The following is a 5399-nucleotide window of genomic DNA, read 5'->3' as shown; positions in this document are numbered from 1 at the left end:
AAAGGTGTGGGGCATTTGAAGGGGTTCCCGGAGGCAGTGAGGACCAGCGTGACTTTTCCCGCTGGGGCCTTTGCTGTGGGAGCAGCGGCTGGACGTTTGCGCTTTTTGCTCCGGAGGCTGCCGAGAGTGAAAAGCGGTGGTTTTGAGGATGGAGTCCACAGGAAAACAGAGAGGTCCAAAAGGTGTGGGGCATTTGAAGGGGTTCCCGGAGGCAGTGAGGACCAGCATAACTTTTCCGCCTTGGAACCTTTGCTGTGGGAGCAGCGGCTGGACGTTTGCGTTTTTTGCTTTAGAGGCTGCCGAGGGTTAATAACGGTGGTTTTGAGGATGGATTCCACAGGAAAGCAGAGAGGTCCAAAAGGTGTGGGGCATTTGAAGGGGTTCCCGGAGGCAGTGAGGACCAGCATGACTTTTCCCCGCTGGCGCCTTTGCTGTGGGAGCAGCGGCTGGACATTTGCGTTTTTTGCTCCAGAGACTACCGAGGGTTAATAACGGTGGTTTTGAGGATGGAGTCCACAGGAAAGCAGAGAGGTCCAAAAGGTGTGGGGCATTTGAAAGGGTTCCTGGAGGCAGTGAGGACCAGCATGACTTTTCCCCGCTGGGGCCTTTGCTGTGGGAGCAGCGGCTGGACGTTTGTGTTTTTTGCTCCGGAGGCTGCCGAGAGTGAAAAACGGTGATTTTTAGGATAGAGTCCACAGGAAAGCAGAGAGGTCCAAAAGGTGTGGGGCATTTGAAGGGGTTCCCGGAGGCAGTGAGGACCAGCATGACTTTTCCCCGCTGGGGCCTTTGCTGTGGGAGCAGCGGCTGGACGTTTGCGTTTTTTGCTCCGGAGGCTGCCGAGAGTGAAAAACGGTGGTTTTGAGGATGGAGTCCACAGGAAAACAGAGAGGTCCAAAAGGTGTGGGGCATTTGAAGGGGTTCCCAGAGGCAGTGAGGACCAGCATGACTTTTCCCCGCTGGGGCCTTTGCTGTGGGACCAGCGGCTGGACGTTTGCGTTTTTTGCTACAGAGACTACCGAGGGTTAATAACGGTGGTTTTGAGGATGGATTCCACAGGAAAGCAGAGAGGTCCAAAAGGTGTGGGGCATTTGAAGGGGTTCCCGGAGGCAGTGAGGACCAGCACGACTTTTCCCCGCTGGGGCCTTTGCTGTGGGACCAGCGGCTGGACGTTTGCGTTTTTTGCTCCGGAGGCTGCCGAGAGTGAAAAACGGTGGTTTTGAGGATGGAGTCCACAGGAAAACAGAGAGGTCCAAAAGGTGTGGGGCATTTGAAGGGGTTCCCGGAGGCAGTGAGGACCAGCATGACTTTTCCCCGCTGGGGCCTTTGCTGTGGATGCAGCGGCTGGACATTTGCGGTTTTTGCTCCAGAGACTACTGAGGGTTAATAATGGTGGTTTTGAGGATGGAGTCCACAGGAAAGCAGAGAGGTCCAAAAGGTGTGGGGCATTTGAAGGGGTTCCCGGAGGCAGTGAGGACCAGCATGACTTTTCCCCGCTGGGGCCTTTGCTGTGGTAGCAGCGGCTGGGCATTTGCGTTTTTTGCTCCACAGACTACCGAGGGTTAATAACGGTGGTTTTGAGGATGGAGTCCACAGGAAAACAGAGAGGTCCAAAAGGTGTGGGGCATTTGAAGGGGTTCCCGGAGGCAGTGAGGACCAGCATGACTTTTCCCCCCTGAGACTTTTGCTATGAGAGCAGCGGCAGGACGTTTGCGTTTTTTGCTCCGGAGGCTGCTGAGAGTGAAAAACGGTGGTTTTGAGGATGGAGTCCACAGGAAAACAGAGAGGTCCAAAAGGTGTGGGTCATTTGAAGGGGTTCCCGGAGGCAGTGAGGACCAGCATGACTTTTCCCCGCTGGGGCCTTTGCTGTGGGTGCAGCGGCTGGACATTTGCGTTTTTTGCTCCAGAGACTACCGAGGGTTAATAACGGTGGTTTTGAGGATGGATTCCACAGGAAAGCAGAGAGGTCCAAAAGGTGTGGGGCATTTGAAGGGGTTCCCGGAGGCAGTGAGGACCAGCATGACTTTTCCCCCCTGGCTCCTTTGCTGTGGTAGCAGCGGCTGGACGTTTGCGTTTTTTGCTCCAGAGACTACCGAGAGTGAAAAACGGTGGTTTTGAGGATGGAGTCCACAGGAAAACAGAGAGGTCCAAAAGGTGTGGGGCATTTGAAGGGGTTCCCGGAGGCAGTGAGGACCAGCATGACTTTTCCCCCCTGGCTCCTTTGCTGTGGTAGCAGCGGCTGGACGTTTGCGTTTTTTGCTCCGGAGTGTGCCGAGAGTGAAAAATGGCGGTTTTGAGGTTATAGTCCACAGGAAAGCAGAGAAGTCCAAAAGGTGTGGGGCATTTGAAGGGGTTCCCGGAGGCAGTGAGGACCAGCATAACTTTTCCGCCTTGGAACCTTTGCTGTGGGAGCAGCGGCTAGACGTTTGCGTTTTTTGCTCCACAGACTACCGAGGGTTAATAACGGTGGTTTTGAGGATGGAGTCCACAGGAAAACAGAGAGGTCCAAAAGGTGTGGGGCATTTGAAGGGGTTCCCGGAGGCAGTGAGGAGCAGCAATACTTTTCCCTGCTGGGACCTTTGCTGTGGGAGCAGCGGCTGGACGTTTGCGTTTTTTGCTCCGGAGGCTGCCGAGAGTGAAAAATGGCGGTTTTGAGGTTATAGAACAAAGCAAGGCAGAGAGGTCCAAAAGGTGTGGGTCATTTGAAGGGGTTCCCGGAGGCAGTGAGGACCAGCATAACTCTTCCGCCTTGGAACCTTTGCTGTGGGAGCAGCGGCTGGACATTTGCGTTTTTTGCTCCGGAGGCTGCCGTGGGTTAAAAACGGTGGTTTTGAGGCTAGAGTCCACAGGAAAGCAGAGTGGTCCAAAAAATGTGGGGCATTTGAAGGGGTTCCCGGAGGCAGTGAGGACCAGCATGACTTTTCCCCGCTGGGGCCTTTGCTGTGGGAGCAGCGGCTAGACGTTTGCGCTTTTTGCTCCGGAGGCTGCCGAGAGTGAAAAACACTGGTTTTGAGGATGGAGTCCACAGGAAAGCAGAGAGGTCCAAAATGTGTGGGGCATTTGAAGGGGTTCCCGGAGGTAATGTGGACCAGCATGACTTTTCCCCGCTGGGGCCTTTGCTGTGGGAGCAGCGGCTGGACATTTGCGTTTTTTGCTCCACAGACTACCGAGGGTTAATAACGGTGGTTTTGAGGATGGAGTCCACAGGAAAACAGAGAGGTCCAAAAGGTGTGGGGCATTTGAAGGGGTTCCCGGAGGCAGTGAGGACCAGCATGACTTTTCCCCCCCGAGACCTTTGCTATGAGAGCAGCGGCAGGACGTTTGCGTTTTTTGCTCCGGAGGCTGCTGAGAGTGAAAAACTGTGGTTTTGAGGATGGAGTCCACAGGAAAACAGAGAGGTCCAAAAGGTGTGGGGCATTTGAAGGGGTTCCCGGAGGCAGTGAGGACCAGCATGACTTTTCCCCGCTGGGGCCTTTGCTGTGGGTGCAGCGGCTGGACATTTGCGTTTTTTGCTCCAGAGACTACCGAGGGTTAATAACGGTGGTTTTGAGGATGGATTCCACAGGAAAGCAGAGAGGTCCAAAAGGTGTGGGGCATTTGAAGGGGTTCCCGGAGGCAGTGAGGACCAGCATGACTTTTCCCCCCTGGCTCCTTTGCTGTGGTAGCAGCGGCTGGACGTTTGCGTTTTTTGCTCCGGAGTGTGCCGAGAGTGAAAAATGGCGGTTTTGAGGTTATAGTCCACAGGAAAGCAGAGAGGTCCAAAAGGTGTGGGGCATTTGAAGGGGTTCCCGGAGGCAGTGAGGACCAGCATAACTTTTCCGCCATGGAACCTTTGCTGTGGGAGCAGCGGCTGGACGTTTGCGTTTTTTGCTCCGGACGCTGCCGAGAGTGAAAAACAGTGATTTTTAGGATAGAGTCCACAGGAAAACAGAGAGGTCCAAAAGGTGTGGGGCATTTGAAGGGGTTCCTGGAGGCAGTGAGGACCAGCATGACTTTTCCCCGCTGGGGCATTTGCTGTGGGAGCAGCGGCTAGACGTTTGTGCTTTTTGCTCCGGAGGCTGCCGAGAGTGAAAAACACTGGTTTTGAGGATGGATTCCACAGGAAAGCAGAGAGGTCCAAAAGGTGTGGGGCATTTGAAGGGGTTCCTGGAGGCAGTGAGGACCAGCATGACTTTTCCCCGCTGGGGCCTTTGCTGTGGGAGCAGCGGCTGGACGTTTGCGTTTTTTGCTCCGGAGGTTGCCGAGAGTGAAAAATGGTGGTTTTGAGGTTATAGACCAAAGCAAGGCAGAGAGGTCCAAAAGGTGTGGGGCATTTGAAGGGGTTCCCGGAGGCAGTGAGGACCAGCATAACTTTTCCGCCTTGGAACCTTTGCTGTGGGAGCAGCGGCTGGACGTTTGCGTTTTTTGCTCCGGAGGCTGCCGTGGGTTAAAAACGGTGGTTTTGAGGCTAGAGTCCACAGGAAAGCAGAGAGGTCCAAAAGGTGTGGGGCATTTGAAGGGGTTCCCGGAGGCAGTGAGGACCAGCATGACTTTTCCCCGCTGGGGCCTTTGCTGTGGGAGCAGCGGCTGGACGTTTGCGTTTTTTGCTCCGGAGGCTGCCGAGAGTGAAAAACAGTGATTTTTAGGATAGAGTCCACAGGAAAACAGAGAGGTCCAAAAGGTGTGGGGCATTTGAAGGGGTTCCCAGAGGCAGTGAGGACCAGCATGACTTTTCCCCGCTGAGAACTTTGCTATGAGAGCAGCGGCAGGACGTTTGCGTTTTTTGCTCCGGAGGCTGCTGAGAGTGAAAAACGGTGGTTTTGAGGATGGAGTCCACAGGAAAACAGAGAGGTCCAAAAGGTGTGGGTCATTTGAAGGGGTTCCCGGAGGCTGTGAGGACCAGCATGACTTTTCCCCGCTGGGGCCTTTGCTGTGGGAGCAGCGGCTGGACATTTGCGTTTTTTGCTCCAGAGACTACCGAGGGTTAATAACGGTGGTTTTGAGGATGGATTCCACAGGAAAGCAGAGAGGTCCAAAAGGTGTGGGGCATTTGAAGGGGTTCCCGGAGGCAGTGAGGACCAGCATGACTTTTCCCCCCTGGCTCCTTTGCTGTGGTAGCAGCGGCTGGACGTTTGCGTTTTTTGCTCCAGAGACTACCGAGAGTGAAAAACGGTGGTTTTGAGGGTGGAGTCCACAGGAAAGCAGAGAGGTCCAAAAGGTGTGGGGCATTTGAAGGGGTTCCCGGAGGCAGTGAGGACCAGCATGACTTTTCCGCCTTGGAACCTTTGCTGTGGGAGCAGTGGCTGGACGTTTGAGTTTTTTGCTTTAGAGGCTGCCGTGGGTTAAAAACGGTGGTTTTGAGGCTAGAGTCCACAGGAAAGCAGAGAGGTCTAAAAGGTGTGGGGCATTTGAAGGGGTTCCTG

The sequence above is a fragment of the Vanellus vanellus genome (genome assembly GCF_965231255.1).
Source record: "Vanellus vanellus genome assembly, contig: HAP1_SCAFFOLD_222, whole genome shotgun sequence".
Classification (NCBI taxonomy): domain Eukaryota; kingdom Metazoa; phylum Chordata; class Aves; order Charadriiformes; family Charadriidae; genus Vanellus; species Vanellus vanellus.
This window is presented reverse-complemented; position numbering follows the sequence as displayed.